Source organism: Egretta garzetta, unplaced genomic scaffold (genome assembly GCF_000687185.1).
Source record: "Egretta garzetta isolate BGI_Z169 unplaced genomic scaffold, ASM68718v1 scaffold878, whole genome shotgun sequence".
Classification (NCBI taxonomy): Eukaryota; Metazoa; Chordata; class Aves; order Pelecaniformes; family Ardeidae; genus Egretta; species Egretta garzetta.
In genome coordinates, this window is record NW_009260592.1 from 247,767 (window position 1) to 270,042 (window position 22,276).

Below are 22,276 nucleotides of genomic sequence, written 5' to 3' on the forward strand. Positions count from 1 at the left end.
ATACAGCAGTTCAAATGGCAATATGTGTTACTGGGAAGCAAAGTTAAACTGGTCATTGTTAATGAATTATTGAGAACTTTTCAGTTCTTTTTCCTGCTCACAAACTATTAATGAACATACTCTGTGCCATTTTGACACCCACCTCTTCCTGATGCCGTAGCACTGCCACTGGCTTTGGAAAGTCACATCGGGCATTTTCTCCTAGGCGTTTGGTGAATACATTCTGGTTTTGGGTGCTCATGAACACTGGCATTGCCCATCTCCTGTTCTTCATCTCTGGGTACAGCTGATTGCCCATGTCACTTAGTATAGGCTCCGCTTCAGGATTAGAGGAGACTGTTTAACTTTTCCACCAGTCTTAACTAGCTCTTGTGAACATCTGCATCAGTTCAGAGTGTGACCATCTGTAAAGAGTGTTTTTGCAGAATTAACTAGTTCTATGTTTCTTATGACCCCTTATTTATATGTCATCTTTTTGCTATATAAAACAGCTTAAAATGCTCATTTCTGTATGAGCAAAACTAAAAGAACAAACAATGGAGTTAATCATGTTTAATTATTTTTTGTGAGTATATTATCTATAAATACCTGATAACTTAATTCATGTGATGTTGAGCAACCTGTTAATGGTTTTCCTTAATCAAATATAGATCTTTGCACATTTCTCTTAAATTTGTCTCTCTTCCTGTTTGCAAGACCTTATGGGTTGTACTGTAAAAAATTTAAGAGCTTTCAGAATGGGAGCAAGGACAACTGTAACCACTGGTATAAAACTGTACAAACTTTCTCTGAACGTTCTTATTAACAAGATCTTAGTAGCAATATACAAACAAAAGTAAATAAGAAAAGGGAACAAAACCTTCTCTTACTCTTGGTTATGTGAATATTGGTTTGGTTTTTTTTTTCCCCATAATATATTTCAGGTACACAGTATATTTGCCCAACCACTCCATCTCTTTCCTTGTGTATTGCTGAAGCTGCTAATGGCCATTTCAGTCAGCTAAAATAAACTGTGCCACAATGAGGGCAGACCAGTACAGAGAACAAGTAAATTCAGCACCTCTATCTTTAACAGTCTGTCCTTTAATGTATGCCTCTCTCCCCAGTATCAGGCCTCTGTGGCAGGCGCAGCAAGATCCGAATGGAGCAAACACCTGAGCACACCTGGTCAGAGCTACCCTTTGCCTTTGTGTTTGGGCTGCTCATGTCAAGGCTGTGATATCTACTGGCACTCCACAGCCTTTATCAACCAAAGGGCCACCTAAGACTTTTAAAAAATTACCTGAGATGGTCTAATTTTATTGAAAATAATCTATATACTATTTTTCCAATGCTCACTCTGTAGTGTTCATTTTCAACAGAATGCAAGCTGGCATGCTTTCAATGTCTATTACTTTTCATCTTCCCCAGTTTTATTCTTTTCCCATTCACAGGGAGTTTTGTGTGTTTTCATAATGTTCTGCAGTTGTAGCATTTCATAATTTATGGCCCACCAGTGATTCACTGCACACAGATTGACAAACTGCTAGACAGGGACAATACAGGGGACATTCAGTCTTAGTTTTTTTGTAGTCTCGTGAATATATTACTTTGGCTTTCAGAAACGTGTGGCCATCACAATTAATTATTAAAAAAGTAACAGCTTCTGCTCTCTCAGTAGATTTCTGAACACAGAATACAGAGGTATTTTGACTTGTTTTTCCTGAACAAATTCAACTGCTTCTGCCATAAGCATTAACAAGCAAAATGAAGCAATTTCTCTTCTGTGAAAGAAAGCATGGAACAAATAGGAAAATCAGTGGTGTCTAATATAGCAGGAGAAACTCATCTAGCAGCAGTTACAGTCCCTGATGTCAGATGAGATCGTTGTTGGTATGAAGACAATGAGGCTTGTTTAATGATGCCAGTCTACTTGCATTTTGTTGCAGGAAGGTTATGTACAGTGTGGAAGCTTACTCACTAGAACAGGCTATCATCAGGAAAAAATATGACAAAAATGAACCAGTGCAAAGCATGTAATTCTCATGCTGCAGATACATGGTGACTTGAACAAACAAATTAGCTTCACGCACTGACTGCAGTTGGTGTAAAATTGGTGACCAGCGTGATTCGTGATTGTTAAAAGAACTGCTCAAGAAAATGGACCTTTTGTTCCCTCTCCTTTCTTGCCTAGTTCCCTGCGTTCTGTGCATTGACAGCAGTGCATGGGCTGGCTGTGTGTGACCTCAGCTCCCTGCTGGCTGCCCCCCAGAAACCAGCGATCCCTCCTGCGGCTGCATGAGTCCGAGGATGGGCTTTTTTTGGGCAAGACAGGTGGGGCCAGGGATTTTACCTGGTTTTTGCCACTTGCGTTGATATACATTGCTGTCACTCAACAAACATGAGGAAAGAGCATTAAAATAGTGTTGCAAATAGCAAAACAGATTTAGAGGTAGATGTTTCTCTTGTCTTGGGTTGGGATATATTATTTTTATACTGTTTCGTCTTTTAAATAGAAACAAAAAAGTGAGCAGATGTTGTCCTGATGAGTTAGACTTTCCTGCAGCTGGTTTGAAATGGTCAGGTCACTGCTGTGAGCCACATTTTAATCTGCTTGAGCCAAAGCAACTCTGTAAATGGCTATTTCCATCCATGCTTGTTATTTAGTCCTGCTGGCATTTGTATTTTCAGGTACATCATATAATAAAGAAGTCAGCAAGCCTAGCATGGGTTCAATAGGGGAAGAAGGGACTTTTCCCCAGGCTTTGTGACCCAGAAATTGAACAAATTTTCTACTTGAATCTGTGTACTGTAATTTCTCTGAGTGTTTGCTGAAAACAGAACTTATGGAAGTAAAGCAGAGAGCTGGACTCTACACACCTGATATTTAAAAAAGACAAATATTTCTTTTTAAAATGTCCTGTCTGAAATGTTTTTAGTTACAGCTACCACTACTTCTGCTTGTCTCCTTCAATACTTTCTATGGCAGAATTAGCCTCATCCTTTTACCCCTTTGCTATTCCTTTTTCGCTTGCCCAAACCCATAACAAGTCTGTTGTTTGGCTGCAGGCCAACAGACCAAGTTAAAGAGAACTTCTGCAAAGCATTTAACAGGTAGCATCTGATGTACCCCTCAGCAAGAGCAGGCATGCGTTTGCTCTCCAGCTGGGCATTCTTTGCACAGCCAAAATACTCTGCCAGATTTAACAATGAAAAGCAAGGTGATCTCACATTCCTGCCTGCTCCCTTTCACCAGCAGCCTGGACTTCATCAGTTGCAGGTTTTAATAGGAAGAGAGGCTTCCAAACAACCTAGTGAATTTTAGCTATGTTTTGGATATGGCCATCTAGCAGACTCCTACAGACTCCTAATTCTTTTCCTTTAAGAAAACTGAGGTTAGCTTTCCCCCCCCTCTAGTGTATCTATAAAAATTATACATTAATTGAAAAGTCTCTGTGTTAAACATGTACAATGTTCTGTGTTAGGTTTTGGCAAGCCAGCTATAAAGCATAATTGTAGTTGCAGGAGTGGGACTAGACCGAAGCAAATCTTAATTTAGGCTAGCAGCTTTCATTGGTTTGTCTACAAAAGGGTGGACGTGCATATTATTAAATGACCATAACTGACACCCCCAATCACATCTGTCTTACATATCTATGGATTCTTTAATACCATTGAAGCCGTTTAGAAAAGACCTTAGCAGTAGACGGATAATGAATCAGGTAATAGCTGTGAATACCTAGGTCATTTTGGTTTTGTTTTGAAAGACGGAATTCAAGGAGGGAGAGATTATGGCAAAAAAGGAGGCAATTTATATTGAGAGCAAGGCTTATAAATATAGGGACAATTTATGGTTAACAACCATCCATTCCCACAGGATTAAGGACATAGTACAGTAGCTTTTGAGATAAGACTGAAAAAATGAAGCAGAATGTTGATGCATGACCTAATTTTCCATTTTTAAAATCAGGTTCTTAGCAATCTACTGTATGTTGCAGATTTAGCATGGCCAAAACCTTTTTCACTGATGAAAAATACAGAACCTCTTAGCAAATTCAGGTCTGAGGTGGATCTTAGGTATTTCTTCTCCAAATATTGGGTGGGTTATCCATGAAGGAAAAAATTTCAAGTTAAAAGAAGGGGAAATAATAGCAATTTTTTAGATGGAAACATGTTCAAAAGGAAAAAATATATCAACTGATCCACTCACAAAATATTCCACTAAGTGAGACTTTTCTGAAAGAAAAGGGGTTGAAAAGGAAGGGACATTTGGAAAGTTCTGTCTGTCATAATTGATTCACTTTTGATATGTGTATACATTTCCTGAGTCTAGGCTCAGTTTTGAGCTAGTTAAGAGCAAATGGTTGGGACATTCAAGGTGACTCAATTCTGTTCAATTGATTTCAAATCACTCACTTAAACCATGAATGCAAATCAACATGTATAATCCCTGAAATTGGTATAATAATTTTTCATCTTTCAAATATGTGTTTCAATAATTTATTTATTATTTAATATATAAAAAAATTTTGTGAAAATAATCCTTTTAAAACATGATAGCTGCATATAATTTACATGCAGTCTGATATTTCTTAAGTAATCAAAATATTTTGCTTTTAAATTTAATCAACTTATTCTACAAGAAAAATTACATATGTAAACAAAGCAATTTCAGTCATCACATCCTTCAGGATTTTAGGTTAGAAAATATACTTCCCTGTCACCTCATTCATGCAGCATAGAAAGTAAATGTGCTTCTAATAACTTCTCAATTTTAAATCACGCAGCTATTGAGTTAGACTTTAAAATCAACTAAATTCAAGAAAATATCTGCTTTGAACTTGCAGAACTAGATGTTTATGCCCCACACCCCATAGGATTTAACACTTTAACAAGCTGTGGCTGTAGGTTACTGGCAAGAAATTTCCATCTGTCCAATAAGATTGAATTCTTCAAGTCTTCTTTGATAATGTTTTTTAATTAGGTTTAATAAGAAGTAGGTGCTTTAGGTCTCATAGCAGGCAATCAATATTTTTAATTTAAATTATGAATAGAGTGCAGGAAGTGACTTTTTTAAAGCCAGCAAGGCACTGTTACTGGAACGTCTTACATAAGTACTCAGTGGTTTGTCTGGAACATGACAGTAAAACTCTGTAAAAAAAAAAAAAAAGAGAACTTTATCCTTTCTATATTCAAGGCAAAATGAGGAAGTAGTGGGAATCCTACAATTCTAGTTACAATGTCATATCCATCAGTATTTCTTATGGGATACCCAAACCAAAAGACCTCAAGGCCTTTGGAGGTTGTAAACCTGAACGGGGCACAGAATAAATAAGGAATCAAAGAAATCACACAGGCAGGGGAATGAAGCACAGGTTTCACAGGGGACTTCAAGGAAGAAGTGGATATAGACATAAGAAATTAAAGTTATACAAGGTGTTCACATGAGACTGGGAGAAGGGTAAGAAGGCAAAAAGTGGAAGAAGCATGAGCTCTGTGCACCCAGCTTTCACATCCCAGCAGGAGGAAAGGGGTTCATCCTAGGGTGGTGTTTTTCTCAAACAGCCAAACTTTTGTCCCTCCCAAGGTCTTTGTAATTCTGCTTGTGCCTTATCGTGTCTTGCAGGTGGCAATGCCTCACTCTTGCTTAGATTTTGCTTGTTTATGCACAAGAGGAAGGTTTTTTTTTTTGTTTTGTTTTCAAAAATGTGATTTTAGGGCCACACCTCACCACCCAGCTCTGTACTGTCTGTGACTGCCACAGAGTCCTTTACAGCCTGCACTGCATCTTCCTCAGCCCCATGCTAACACACAGAGCCGCCATCTCCTGGAAAAGAGTAAATCACTTACCACGTCTTGGGAGATAGCAAGGGGAAAGGAAGGTTCCTGGAGCCCCCCGGTCCTGCTGGATGTGTCCCCCTGAGCCCAAGGGGCCCATGGTCAGCTCCACGTGCCTGCCCAGGAGAGACTGCCCTCCTTGCCCACCAGAGCAACCACCACAGAGTGCACTTCCAAAAGGCAGCCATGCTTTTATAAAAAGCCAGCATCTGCTATTTTTAATACTTGTTCTCATTAACACAGCAGGAAGCAGTTATGTTTTTAGGTTCCTCAAAACCAGAATAACCCCAGGCCTCAAACCTGTTCTGGGCTTCTTCTAGCCCTGGCTGAACCTGTTGACAAAGACATCGCAAATTCTAACTGCAAAGTTCATTTTCTAAGTCAACATTTAACCAGCAGAAGCTGGACTTGGCATCCCTGTTCATCTGCATTTTTTGTAGTTTAAACCAATGTCTGCTCATATGGCAGCCCTTCAGCTTGGGTAACCAAGTGATTCCCTACTTCTTTCCAGGGTGGCATTCGTCTGCCTCTTCTCCTCACCCTCACTTCAGATACTAATTTTTTTTTTTTGGTAGGAAAAGCAAGAGGAAGGATTTGAAGGGTGGTGGAAGAGAAACAGGAGGAAGGAAGAGCATAGCCCAGCTGTGCAGCAGGGATCTGGGGCAGTTGTTGACGCTGTCACTGCTCAAGGAGAAAGCAGTGCCTCACGACCCAGCCCCTGCCTGCATTATCCTGCAACCTGTCTGTGGACTGCGTGGGACACACTTTGGCCCAACAACCCCATGGAATGCTACAGGCTTGGGGAAGAGTGGCTGGAAAGCTGCCTGGCAGAGAGGGACCTGGGGGTGCTGGTTGACAGCTGGCTGAACAAGAGCCAGCAGTGTGCCCAGGTGGCCAAGAAGGCCAATGGCATCCTGGCTTGTATCAGGAATAGTGTGGCCAGCAGGACCAGGGAAGTGATCGTTCCCCTGTACTCGGCACTGGTGAGGCTGCACCTTGAATGCTGGGTTCAGTTTTGGGCCCCTCACTGCAGGAAAGATGTATTGCTGGAACAAAGCTGGTGAGGAGTTTGGAGCACAAGTCTTCTGAGGAGCGGCTGAGGGAACTTCTCCAGTTTAGCCTGGGGAAGAAGAGGCTGAGGAGAGACCTTATCGCCCTCTACAACTACTGGAAAGGAGGTTGTAGCGAGTTGGATGTTGGTCTTTTCTCCCAAGTAACAAGCGATAGGACAAGAGGAAATGGCCTCAAGTTGCACCAGGGCAGGTTTAGGTTGGACATCAGGAAAATTCATTCACTGGAAGAGTTTTCAAGCATTGGAACGGGCTGCCCAGGGAAGTGGTGTAGTGCTCATCCCTGGAGGTAGGGTAGAAGAGGTGCTTAGGGACATGGTTTAGTGGTGGGATGGCAGTATTAGCTTAATGGTTGGACTTGATGACCTTGAAGGTCTTTTCCAACCTAAATGATTCTATGATTCTATTGAATGCATCTGAGCCTGGCCGAGTCTGGGACCACTCTAGGATCTTCTCTAAGTAAAATTCTCACAAACTGTGAAGGGTCAGAAAGAATGACCTTCCAGAAGTCAAGGGCACTCTTGCTATGAGGATCCATGATGTGCACAGCTTCTCTGCCATGTGCAAATGTGCTGTGAAACAGGGCATTTACAGGTACCATCAGGGAGCTGTTTTTTCAACTTGCTATGATGTAAGCAGCACATGTTTTCCCCCAGCACCATTGCTGAGGAAAGTTTTAAAACCTCTCCTATATTTTGGTGGATGCTTTTTCCCCAGTCAGAAGTGACAAGCACCCAGCTCAAAATTAGTCACGTTTTTGTTTTCTCTCTTCTCTGGAAAGTGAAGTACTGCTGCAGCATTGTGGGCAAAGGGAGCACATTGTTACGGCGGCTTTCATTTAACTGCAGCTGCCAACATTATGTTAGCAAATCAGGTCTCTGCTCTCATTGAATTTGCTGTCTACAGCCCTGTAGTTCAGGGAAAGCTGCACCAAAATGCATGAAACACTCAAAAGCAAGAAGCCATTTAGAACAGAAACAGCAATGGAAAATAATTGACCAGAGCCAGCAAAGCCCATTATTAAATTACCAGTGATAGATCAAAGGACAACTGCACAGCTTTGAATAATGGAGCTTTGCATCTTTCTCTGACTTTCAGACCAAGATTTGATTTAAAAACTGAGGTGTCCAATCCCTGCTAATGGCACCTTTGAAAAACTCCAGCTGCATTCACTTTACAGTCCAGGGGAATAAAACCTTCTTTTTTCTAAAAACCAACTGAGGTCAGCAGTTAGCGTGAGCATTTACACAGAAAATTCAAAATACTCAGTATTTCTGAGTATTGCAGGACGAATGAAACCCCCTTTGTTCTCTGCCATAATAATGAAAAATAGGGGAAAAACAAGAGAGGAATTTACTATCATTTCCACTATCTCAGCTCTCCACCATCCAGCATGGGGACTGGTGTCCCCCCTCAGATGCAGTGGCACAAAGACTCACATCAGTCAAAGGAGACATTGGCAGTGGTTTTGTACTGGCTTCCACATTTTACAGTTCATCTGAATCACATCCATCATGGCCCTATATGGCTGGGAGCTTCAGAGTGCTGGAAGGAGTCTCCTCCACCCCTTGTGACCAGAGAAAGGGTCAGGAAATCCCTGTGTTGAGGAAAGCACTGCAGTTGTTTCCTTCCTAAACCTGAGGAATGGGGAGGAAGATATATGGAGTAGGGGAAGGACCGATTAATTGTCAGTTAGCATATTCTGCACCCAAAAAAGCGATTAAATATTACTAGAGGAAAAAAGTCAATTTGTGCAACTAAACCTACAATTCTTTCAGAAAAAGTATGCAATACAAATTTGACATTGTCCTTGCTAAACTTGCTAGAATCTGTCTTTTTAGCTCCTCATCTTCCCAGCATCAAAACCTCAAAGAGATCCTTGTGCTGGTGGAATTTGCACAGCTCCACTAATTTCAGTGGAGTTGTGACAGTTCATGCCAGAGGAAGACCCGCTCTCAAGACTAATAAACACTGCTATCATTGCTGCAGGATCTGAATGTCAAAGCTTCCTCCTGGCCCATCAGGTGCTGAGCACCGCTAAGCTTAAAAAAGGTATGTGCCAGCAGCCTTCCTGAGATCCTGGCTTCTGCTTGAGAACTGATGGTCCTTGCTGTTGAGCACCTTGATTGCTCTGCTCACAAGATTATCTATCCATGAACATTTCAGCTGGGACTTTTAAATTTATATTCTAGATGTTCTCTATTTCTAGAAAAATTGCTGCCATTATAGTCTCAGAATCAGAGGATGGTTGAGGTTGGGAAGGCTGGCATTATTAATCATTAGAAGCAGTTTTTCACTTGCACACAGAGAACATATGCTGAAGTAAAGCTTTAAAGTCACTGAACTAATTCCTTTCTGGAACGCTTTTTTTTTTTTTCTCCCTTGAATACTTGCAAATTGTGCAGAAAGGAAAGCTTAAAATAATACTATATTTTAGACCATGTAGGTTTACAGAATAATCCACAGTAAAATATATTCTGCAAGTATACATTTCAATATATTATATACATGTGGCTATGGGATAGATTTCTATAAAACAGAAAACATTTTCCTCTTTTTGAATACATGTATTTCAATAAGGACCACATGCATGTGCATACCCATATGAAGCATGTCTGTAGCTTCAGTTAGCTGAGTTAATGGAGTTATTTTTTTGGGCTTCTATATCATTAATTTTAAGCAGTAGTCCTGAGCTATAGAATGTGCATCAAGAGAAAAAAAAATTTTACTGAAGTGTCTAAATCAAATTCTGTAGTCTTTCTTGTACCCTTCTGTGCTCTTTTTGGTGTGTGTTCTTGTCAGTTATATGTACCTCTGCATGACCAGAGCATAAAGCAAGGAGTAAAACATTTGATAGCACTGGGCATTTTCTGTCAGCAGCCAAAATTTGTGTTTTCCTGATTACTGGGTAAGGCTTTGGCTGATGTGAGATTAAAAGGCAAAATACATTTTTTCTGCATCTGAATAGTTGGGAATTCAGTACTTCTTTCGGTTTTATTTCAAAAGAAATATGGACATTTATTTTAATACATAACCTATTCTAATACATAACCTGTTCTTACCCTGTAGGCTTGAAAACTATTTCAGGAAGGGGGAAAAGGAGTTTAGGTTATTTACAGCAGCAAAACAATTTTAGAGAAATATTCAGCAAAGTAGACAGATTCACCACAATATCTGAGTTCACAGTATGTTCAAGAGAAAAGATTTGCTGTTTCAAGTTTCATAGATTTAGCCAGGTCTGGATAGGTTTAGCTTTCAAAGTATGATGGATTCATCACAGACTAAACTTATCTGTCAAGGGAAATAAGCTAGGTAAATCCTTGAATAAAGGTAAAAGAATAAAGCTGCATTTTTTTCTTGAAACTTTAAACAAACAAACAGAATATTTCTCATTGGCTGTATATTTGATATTTTTTCTCATTTAAAGAAACCTGTGACCATGAAAAGAAGCAGATAGATCAGATAGATAAACTGTTCCAAGGGAACTAAATACGAAGGGTTATTTATTAGATATGGAGCACCAAGGCTCATACAGTTGTATGCAGACAGCTTCAATTGAAAAGAAACTAATTTCTTATCTGCTCTCTTGCTGATAAACTGTAATTGGGGGCTGATTGAATATGAGGAGACTTTCATTCTTTTCTACCCAGTCTGACCTGCCAGCCCTGGTCATTTCCTGCCAGAGGCTGGAAAAGGCTTTCTCAATCACCAGCAAAAAGCATTTAGCTTGCTGAGAAAAAGCACTTGAGTAGTATCTTGAAACACTTCTCATTTACTAAGCAAAATGGGATGCAGCACACGAGGGAAGCATTTGAAAGGTGGGCCAGCATTTTAAATAGGGATTCAGAAGCAGATCATCAACTAATCAGTGGCACTTATTTGATTATTTTTCCAATCTCTTGTGCAAATTCTATCCCAAAGTCATCTGATACCATCAATGGCAGGATCCTTCACAACCATGTCTCCCACTGTCAAAGCATACCAAGCAGCTCTGCATAGAGCTCTTGTATCATGCACATACAGCTGAAGCAAATGAGTAAAAATGCAAGCTTTGCATTGGGTTTGCTCCTGGCTTTTGTTCCCTTCCCAGTTTAAAGGCTGATGGGGAATTTCAGTTCTCTTCTGTCCCAGGCTGTGCTAGGCTTTGAGCCATGGCCTGAGACCTGCTGGGTTGCAGAAAGGCCTTTGCTGAAGCTCGCAGTGGCTGAGGGTGACACTGGGCAGGTTACCAGGCACAATAGCCATATGGCTTGCCAGCTGGCTGCCAGCAGCCAAGGGGGAACAATGCAGTAACAGGAGAGGCAGAACCACACAGGCCACTAAGGAAGTCGGTGCTGATGCTGAGCTCTATCCACTGCGGTCCCACTCTGGTTACCCAGCCCACTCTCCCCCAGGGCTCTTGATCCCAAGGTGTGACTGCCAGTGCTTAACTTTCTTTCTGTGTTTCATGGCTGTATCTTCACTCCCATGCTGTAACACGACAACAGTGGTTGCGTCCTTTGGAAGAGAAACATGACTGAACAGATTTTACGACGCCTTCAACCCCCTTCGTAAGTACACAGAGTCCTCCTATGACATCCATTCCTGGAATTTTGTAAATCCTCTTCTGAGCTAACCAGCTCTTCCTTCAATATGAAAAACAATGCGTTGAAGGCAGGAGAGACAAGTGGCATCAGGGTCTCATGACGCACAGCAGTATGCACTGGCACTACCAAAAGAAGTGATTGTGGGGACCTTTGTCTACACTTTTGGAGACTGCAGCTGAGTTCAAGCTCTCTCTTGCTACTTTTCAATTCGTAAGAGGTAATACAGCAGTTCAGTTTTTACTGTCCTTTTTTGAATATTGCTGTATCAACTCTTCTTGTTGGTTGATCTGACCTATGGAGGGTCTTGGATACTAGTTTTGTAAAATGACCTGATCTGCAGAGGGTCCAGGTTGAAATAACGTTTTGATTGTAACAACTTTGTTGTGTCATCGTTCCACTGAGGATCACCAAAGAATCTGTCTCTCCCCATAGACATGGCTGGATGGCACCATGTCTCCTGGTTCCTCTTTACTCTCTTTTATTTGCTCTTTTTGAGCCTATTCCAATATCTGGTAAACCTACAGCACTATTTCTTTTTACTTTTTGTAGCTTTGCATTAAACCTTTTATGAACTCTTAACTACTTCACTCATGCCTTTCTTATGGTTGGAACTTCCTGACATATAAAATACCCCGCTGTTCCATCAAAAACACTTGCAAAAATCCATCTGTTCCTTAAAGAAACCCATTACCATTAAACACTGTTCCTTCTTGCTCTGCCCTGTTATTAGGGAAACTGCATTATACAAGCTTTATCCTTCAATTAAAGGGGAAGGCTTATTGTATTTGCCTTCCACTTCCTATCTACAGTAAAGCATCATATGTGCTCATGTTGCCCATAAATACCATGTTTTCTTTAGCAATGCTTTATAGTGACTAACTGGGAAAGTAATTACTCGAACTCAGTGAGTAGAGGTTGAGCTGTGGCAATTTATTCACATCCTTATGCATAGCAGATAATGCTTGAACTTCCATTAGCTGCAGGAGCATGAAGAATTTTAGAAACTCCGTGTTGTGTGTATTGTTCACTTAGACTGGAGGCTGAGTCATGAAAACATGCATTTTGAAGAGGAGGTATCTGATTAGAGCTGGAGGGATGATCTATATGTTTAATCAGCTTGCTCTATTCTAATAAACGTCACGTTGCAGTGTACCATAATGTGTAAATTTTATTCAGAGATGAAAGCAATCTGGAAGAGATGGACCTAGATTCCCTTGACATTGATAGGTGTGGGGTTTAGGATTAAGAATGCATTTAGATACCTCAAAAGAAAGCTCAGTACATATTTACTGACACTGAACAGCATACGGTGTGTCTAGAGCTTAAGATCACTGGTATGCATGGAGGGAGGGAGTGGGAGAAGGCAGGAGGGGTGCTGGAAGCCTTCCTCCTCCTTTGTGTTTTAGAAATCAGATCAAACTATTCTCTTGAGATGTCTGATAGAGAGGAAAATTTACAGTTCAACAACATTGTCTTGCAATGAAGATTTGATATGAAAATTTCGTTTTCTTAAAATTTACAAGCTTCTATTGTTATGCTTGCTGAGATTGCATCTTTAAAACCGTACTGTAGTTCAAACATGAACACTAAGTCAAGAATAGAATATATACATATTTAGTTCAAAGTTATTTGTGTATGCGTATGACTGTTTGGCCCTTCAAGTCTGCCTTTGGTTGTCCCTGGACTGCTCTTCCAATAATTAACACCTGATAATGCTATCTTCTGAGTAGGAATCGTTCTGATGGGGATACATGCACGGGCAGGAAAACCAGAAGCAATTAAAATGCTCATTTTTACTATCAGTAGCTCCATGGGAGATCAAGCTGCGGGCTTGCCCAGGCTGACCTCATCACCTCTGAAGTTTTCACCAACTTCAGCAGAAAACATATATACTTACCCACTTTGAAAGATCCTCATATGAAAACACCCAAGGCTTTATCACACAAAAAAATGCAGGACAAAAAAAAATAAAATCACAGTCCTCATCTGTTCTTTGTTTGGACAAAATATATAGCTAAAAAGGGGATAAAAAAGATGTAGCTGCTGCATCACTATTCCAGTATATGATGAAAGAAAAATGCGGAAAGAGGGATAAAGAAAACGGCTGGGCGTACTTGGTAACTGCAGAAGGAGGTGGTGCTGACAATTATGTGCATAAAACTAAGACTAACTCCCAAAGCAGCGCAGCTATTGAGGAGGAAACAGCACCAATTAAACAAAATTACCTGCAGAAGGAACAAAGGAAGATTAAAAGCTGTCGTGGTTTAACCCGGCTGGCAACTCAGCACCACGCAGCCGCTCGCTCACTCCCCCCACCCTCAGTGGGATGGGGGAGAGAATCAGAAAGGAAATAAAAGGTTAGAGCCGAGGGCTGAGATAAAGACAGTTTAATAAGAGAAAATAATAATAATAGTAATATTGAGAATGATAACAGAATATACAGAATATACAAAACGAATGCAGTCTCCCCACGACCGACCGACCAACTAACCCCCCCGAGCATGACGTTCTATGGTATGGAATAGCCCTTTGGTCAGTTTGGGTCAGCTGTCCTAGCTGTGCTGTACTCCCAGCTTGTTATGCACTTGGCCGAGCAGTAGAAGCTCAAAAAGTCCTTGAGTAGTCTGAGCACTACTTGGCAACAGCTGAAAACATCAGTGTGTTATCAACATTCTTCTGGTACTAAATCCAAAACACAGCACTATGCTAGCTACTGTGAAGAAAATTAACTCTATCCCAGCCAAAACCAGGACAAAAACACAGCTCCTCCCTGGGCAGGAAAGTGAATAAACATATATCTCAGAAGGCCAGGGGTATGGATAAAACCTACTCAAGACACACTTCGGATCCATTCAGCCCAAACCTGCAGCCTTCTGAGCAGCCCCTCCCTTGCCCTGATGCTCCTTCTTTCCTACAGCATCATTTAGCCCCGTGAATATATGTTCTACTCCAAGAAGTTGATCTTATTTATCATTCTTACAATGAATTGTGAGCACTGTGTTTTCATACAAAGGATGTGAGGAACCTTGCTGTTTAAGACTCTTATCCGGCTGGGCATTAAGGAATTAATTCCTGTTCTAACCCAGCTGCTTCTCGGTGGCTGACTGCCCTTTGCAGTGCTGGAACAATAGATCAAGACAGTCACACATGTACAGTTGAATTTCTTTCAACCAAACAGTGTCAGATTATGAAAAAAATGATACCCCTGTTATTTAATGCCTCATACCCCTTCATTTAAAATGTATTGTGCAGCTGCCAGAACTGTGCTCTAAAATAGATTGACAACAGCAAAAAGAATTTTGAGTTCTTCTCACTTTTCTTGTTATAGAATCCTGACTTTGCGGTGGAGCTTTTTGGTATATAGACAATGCCAGAAAACCAGGCCAGTTTTACCTAGCGATTTTGCATTTGGTAAAACTTGACTGTATCCTTTGCTCTATTATTCAACTCATTTTTTACTTTTAACTTGTAAATAAAGGAGGCTGTTAGGTACATACTACTGAAGAGGAAGTCACCACTGAAACTTAAGTCCACCTAAATGTCAGTTATGTTACCACTGTACTGCTTATCTGAAACCAGTGTTTGGTCTGTATGTATTTGCTGCTGTTGAATTTCGTTATCAAAGGAGCCTCTGGCCCATCGTTCATAGGTCATACTCATGTTTCTGCATAACTGGAATGCAGTGCAACAAACCACAGACAGTTTCTGAGATTTATGTTTGATTTTTCTTGCTGTAGCCAGTGTAAACTAGATCCACAAGCCTGTTATGTGTCATGCTTTCCCAGTCTGGTGGGTGATCCTTTTCTATAGCACTCATGGTGGGAGGGGAATGAGAAGAAAAGTTGTAGCTCCAACAAAAATATATGTATTAGTAGAATTGTATGAAATATATATATTTCTTTACAACATGTTTCATAATATAGTGTTTTTTTCTGTAAATACAGCATACTTTTACGGTACATAAGAAGCTTTTTTGGGTGGGAGAGTGTGATGGAAAGCTATCTGCACATTAACTGTCATTTCAGAATGACTCTAGAAAGCAATCCCTTAAATCTCCAACAGTATCTTTCTGACAGGCTTATAATCTCTGCAAATTGTTGGTAAGAGCAGTGAACAAACCTGTCAGCAATTCTGGCTCTCAATGCTCTAATTTGAAGGAATGTGCAACGTGCTGGAGGAAACTAGGAAGCTACAAATAGCTTGTTAAGAGCAGCTGATAAAATACAGACTGTGGTGATGCACAAGCGTCTGTCAGAGCTTAATGCTGCCTGTGACTGAGAAGGTTAGACAATTTTGCTGCCACAAATGCCTCGGTATCTTACCAAGTTGGAATGGTCACTGCAAAAGGAATGGAATGCAAAAACCAGTACTCATGCTGCTGACCTTTGAGCCCTGACAAATTCCCTTGGTCCTACTATTTGGAGGGGAGTGAGAGTGTGTGGCTGTGGGCAGGTGCTGTATTGCCTAGGAGGGCTTCTCTGTGCCCGAGGCTCTGCTGTGTGCGGTGCTCCTTGCTGTCCCAATGGAAGCACCACATGTTAGCCCCTGTCCTGCTCTGGGTCTGTGCACCGGACATAGACCATGGCAGATTGCCAGCAAAGGAAGAGAACTGTAGATGGCCTGTGAGATCCTAGATGGAGGCTGCTGCACTGTGTTAAAGGTCTGAGAGATGCAGGTCTCCAGGCAGGGGACCAAGTAGTCAAGACGAAATCAAACGCAGGAGATCTGACAGGCCTGCAGTAATGTGCATAGATGTCATAAGAAATCTACCCATTTGATACCTCTGTGTAAGTTTCAAAGGTTAGAAAAGCCTGGAGTACATTTTTAGCCTGATATCAGTGTTCTCAAGCCATTTACTTAAAAAAAAAATACAGGACAATACCAAATGGCCTTCTGAAGCTCCGTAAGCAAAAGGATAAGGCAGGCTCCAGCATCTGGGACCCAAGGGCTCCAACATGTGCTAATGGCCCTGAGGAGCCTCACCTGAGCCTCCACCCAAGCTCCATGCCCCTGGGTCTGGGAGCCCCATTTCAGCTCAGGCCTGGGAACCCACTCTGTGTTTGAGCTGTGTTACGAGATGTCCCTGTCTTCAGCCCTGTCTCCTGCATGGGTCTTGGACACGCTTGTGAGTCGTGTGTTTCCTGGATGGACCCCAGGCATATATTGTAGCTTGTCTCCAGTCCTGCCTTTGGCCTTACTGACAGGATGGACTTTGGACCCACATTGTAGCCTTGCCTTCAGTCCTATCTGTGGCATCATCTCCTTTTGCTCCAGACTGAGCTCCCTGCTGTGTCTGGCACTGTTGATGGACCCTGTCACTGGCACCCAGCTCTGCATGATATGTACAGCCCCTTGTTGTAGTTTAACCGGGCAGGCAGCTGAACACCACCCAGGCACTTTCCCACTGCCCCCCTCCCTCAGTGGGATGGGGGAGAGAATCAGGGAAAAAAGTGAAACTCATGGGTTGTGATAAAGACAGTTTAATAAAACAGCAGAGGAAAAAAATGTTAAGAGAATGTATAAAGTATACAGAGCAAGTGATGCCCAATGCAATTGCTCACCACCCACTGACCGATGCCCAGCCTGTCCCTGAGGAGTCATCACTCTCCCTGTCCAACTCCCCCTGAGCATGACGCCATATGGTCTGGAATAGCCCTGGGGCCAGTTGGGGTCAGCTGCCCTGGCTGTGCCCCCTCCCAGCTTCTTGTGCCCCTGGCAGAGCAGGGGAAGCTGAAAAGGCCTTGACTGGTATAAGCCCTGCTCAGCAACAGCTAAACCATCAGGGTGTGATCAACATTCTTCTCCCACTAAATCTAAAACACAGCACTGTGCCAGCTACTAGGAAGAAAACTAACTCTATCCCAGCTGAAATCAGGACACCCCTGTGGGACTGTGCCCCATGGGTAAAGGTATGCCCTATGCTGGGGCTGCCCTTGGCTCCTGGCTTGCCTGCACTTAGGGAGCAAGAGCCCTTGCTGTTCCTTGCCATGCAGCTTCAAAGCTTTGTATATATTGTAAGTGTAGTGCGTGTCCTGAGTTTGCATACACAACTAGTCTGATACCGTAGGCAAATTATATTTTGGCTATTGAAACGACCAGTTAAAAATGTAAGCCAGACATCTGAATGCGCTGGTAACCAGTCGTCGTGTGCAACATTCAGTACTGTGCAGGAGAGAGACTTGGCCAGTGGAGATGGACAGGATTGTTGTCTCTGCTGAATGTGGAAGATGGAATACTTTCTTTCCATAGTGATGTTTTTTCTCCTTGCAGTACTTCATCCTGTTGTCATGTCTCTGTTGGAACACTGCAGGGCTTTGTGTATTAGCTGTAGTCCCTGCAGTACCCAGGCTCTACCTCTTTCCCATGGCAGTACTCTGATATTTGCAATCAGCAAGCACTATTACTATCAGCTAAGCTGTTTGAACTAAAAAGCTTCACATAAACAGAGCTGGCTTGTCTGTTGCTTAAGACCGTTGTGGGCTCCAGACTGTGTCAGGATTTATTAATGCAAATTAAGAGATTGCACCACAGTGAGTGGTAGACAGCAGGGGAATTGTCTCTTTAAGTTTTGAAAACCAAAAGAGAGCAAGGAAGGGCTTTAGATGGAAATCATACAAAGACCTATAGGAGTAAAACTGCTTTGCTTAACTTTGTAAGTGTTTTACCTAATTTCAGGCTAAAATGACATTCCCTGCAGTTTCTTGGCACCCTCACATGACAGTGTTTGAATGTTTGGTACTTCAATAGCTGAAGGAGGTTTGAAGACAAATTAATTGCCTTCAAGAAATACATTGAATGTTTGGAACTTTCTCTGTCCATGTGCTTTTGTGACAAGAAGTTCAGTGTCAGTACACTGTTGATTTTATCCAAGCAAGATCTACCACCCCTCCCCTTTTAATTTTGATATTGTTTGAATGATTTATAAAGCTTTTTTTACAAAGCTTCACTTTTTGGAGGCGGGGTGGGACACCAAATCAGGGTAAAGATGATGTTCAATTGCCTCTCTTAACTCCTGGAAAGGTACTGCTTGCATCTAGGCCATAGATTGCAAGCAAGTTATATAGGAATATCTGGTCCTCAGTAAAAGCCTGAGACTAGCACCGGTGCCTACAGAGTAATAAAGCTGACAAATGGTGACATACTATGGAAAAGGAAGATAATCACTGGAAATTTGTTTCTCATTCAGGTTGTACTTTGGTATTTGGAAGAAGTATTCACTATTACAAATGATGCTTTGAGAGGCAAAAATTATTAATTCATTTCCTTAAAGCCAAGGTTTCCTTGTTTTCCTGAGAAATGCAAAAATGCCTTAGCAAGAGAATTCACTTTGTCAGCAATGGCTGGTGTGATCTAGTGTTTGAGTAGCGGCTGGCCTAGGTGACCTTCAGAGGCCCATCCTTAATGTTTCTATGATATTCTACTATACTACTGCTTTAAAAGTAATTTACTACATCTCTTCAATGGAAGTCAGTCAGCCATCTTCATTGTACCATCCTAGCTATCTCCCTTTCACATTTCATGTCATACTTTTTCACAGAGTCATAGAATGGTTTGAGTTGGAAGGGACCTTTAAAGGTCATCTAGTCCAATCCCCCTGCAATAAGCAGGGACATCTTCAACCAGACCAGCCTTATCCAACCTGACCTTGAATGTTTCCAGGGATGGGGCATCTGCAGCATCTCTGGGCAACCTGTGTCAGTGTTTCACCACCCTCACTGTAAAAAATTCCTTTTATCTAGTCTGATTGCTACAACCCTACTGAAAAGTCTGTCCCCATCTTTCCTATAGGCCCCCTTTAAATACTGAAATGTTGCAATCAGGTCTCCCCGCAGCCTTCTTTTCTCCAGGCTGAACAACCCCAACTCCCTCAGCCTATCCTCATAGGAGAGATGCTTCAGCCCTTACATCATTTTTGTGGCCTCCTCTGGACCCGCTCCAACAGGTCCATGTCTCCTGTGATGAGGGCCCCAAAGCTGGATGCAGGACTACAGGTGGGGTCTGACCAGAATGGAGCAGAGGGGCAGAATCCCCTTCCTCGACCTGCTGGCCACCGTGCTTTTGAGGCAGCCCAGGAGATGGCTGGCTTTCTGGGCTGCAAGCACATGTTGTCAGCTCATGTCCAGCTTTTCATCCACGTGCAAGTCTTTCTTGGCAGGGCTGCTCTCAATCCCTTCATCCCACAGCCTGTATTGATACTGGGGGTTGCCCGAGCCCAGGTGCAGGACCTTGCACTTGGCCTTGTTGAACCTCATGACGTTCATGGGCCCATTTTTCCAGCTTGTTCAGGTCCCTCTGGATGGCATCCCATCCCCTTGGTGTGTCAACTGCATCACTCAGCTTGGTTGTTGTCTGCAAACTTGCTGAGGGTGTGTTTGATTCCACTGTCTGTGTCATTGCTGAAGATGTTAAACACTGCTGTTCCCAGTACAGACCCCTGAGGGACACCACTTGTCATGGATCTCCACGTGGACATTGGGCAGTTGACCACTACCCTCTGGATGCGATCATGCAGCCAATTCCTCATCCACCAAACAATCCACCCATCAAATCCAAACCTCACCAATTTAGAGAGAAGGATGTTGTGAGGGACCATGTCAAAGGCCTTACAGAAGTCCAGACAGATGACAGCTGTAGCTCTTTGCTTTTCCACTTGTGTAGTCACTCCATGAGAGAAGGCCACTAGGTTGGTCAGGCAGGACTTGCCCTTGGTGGAGCCATGCTGGCTGTCTCGAATCACCTCCCTGGCTTCCATGTGCCTTAGCATTGCTTCTAGGAGGATCTGCTCCATGATATTCCCAGGGACAGAGGTGGGGATGACAGGTTGGTAGTTCCCAGGGTCCTCCTTTCTACCCTATTTAAAAATAGGTGTAATGTTTCCCCTTTTCCAGTCACTGGGGACTTCACCTGACTGCCATGACATTTCTGCTGGTACCAAGGAGCTTGCTTGCACACAGCACTTGGTGCAGTTTTGCAACCTCCCTTTTGTGGCGAAATTGCACTTATCCATGGTAATTTTGCCTGTTTGCTCCATGATATTCCCAGGGACAGAGGTGGGGATGACAGGTTGGTAGTTCCCAGGGTCCTCCTTTCTACCCTATTTAAAAATAGGTGTAATGTTTCCCCTTTTCCAGTCACTGGGGACTATCTGCATGCCAGTGGCCTTTCATGGTACCTTTCCTTGATTTAATCTTGATGTGCATGACAATACTGTAGACAGAATTCAAGAAGTGATGCAGCCAATGTCTGCTAAAATGACACTAATAATTCTCTCAGGAAATATATTTCCTGTTGTATCCTAGGAGAGCATTCTCTTTGTTTCGCGGCTGTGTTACACTGATGGTATAATAGTCTGGCATCAGCTAACATGCCTTTGTCATTTCCAAATCATCTTCTGTGAGCTTATAGGAGAAGTTCTAGGCATTTCTTACATTTACATTATTTTGCACCTTGTATGAATTCATTTAATCAGCCTCTATTTCCACTGACCTTGAGGTCACGTACTAATTTCTGCATGATATTTCAATCTTCCTGCATTGATAATGGATCCTAAGATTATATCATATGTACTTTTCATCAGCAGATCTATGGTCTCTACTGAAGTCTATGATGACCTTGTATTTTCTAGTTGTTCTCACTAATTTCCTACTCGGAATTTCTCGCAAAGACTTTGCTGGACACTCTTTTTCATTTCACTCCTAATATGCCTCTTTCTCTCTTCTATTTGCAAATAGATTATCTTTATGTCCCTCTGCTGGTGGGCTTAACAGCTGTTTGGATGTGCCCTCCAGGCAATTTCCAATGAAGGAAATAGTGCTAATAGCAGAGGAGAAAAGTTGCGAAAGCAAGCAGCAGCTTTCCCTTCCCCTTCTTCCTCTCAAACAATGTCCAAGCAAGAATTACTAAAAAGGCAGAGTCAGCTTTTTGGTCACAAACTCCTGTACACTCAGAGGCCTGCTTAGGAACCAAAAAGAATGAATGGAAGAAAAAATGTGACACTGGTGAGCTGCTGTTCTGTTTTCCCTGCTTATCTTCTGTATCCCTTTCCTCCAACGCTCAGCTTAAGCTACACAGTTCACAAGCTGCTTGAGATAGGAACATCTTTTGCTGTTAGTGTCTGTGTTTATGTATTAGTTTAGCATGGTCTTGAGAACTCTCTTCTGAAGATACTGGAAGGCAACTGAAAAAAGATCTCTCTCTCCTTTTCCCCACCCCTCAATCGTTAAAAAAACTTCCTTAGAGCAGGTTGCAGTATATGCAGCAGCAGCAGAGTGCTTGGAGCAGGAAACCTGCTTTGGTTCTGGTACCTAGCCCAAAGGCAGTCCTCCAGAGATGGCGTGTCTGGAATATTGTGTCGAGAGGTCCTCTCTTCTCTTAAGGCCTGACTGTGGTGAGGTCATGAAGAGATTAATCTAGTTTAAGTGTGTGGATACTCTAGTGTCCATGCTAATTAAACTATAATAGAGAACTTTAGTTTTATTTTAGAGTTTCAGAGAGATCAACAAAACAAGTGAAACAATAATTAAAAATTACACCCTCTGCACTGTTACCAAATTGCTCTGGATTTTTGCTTGTTTTTCATAGAACACTCAAGTTGCAAGGGAAAACCTGATGCAAAGGTTGCATAGGACTTGAGAATTCACATACGCAATATATATAATGTAGTGTGCTAGTGTCAAAATGTATCAAATCCGTTTTCCAGATAGAATTTAATTGGTTTGCAGAAGCTAGAAACAACAATTTATCGTTTTTTTTCCCTAACTATTGATGGAAGAACTTCTAGCAGCACAGTAGCATTGAGAAGCA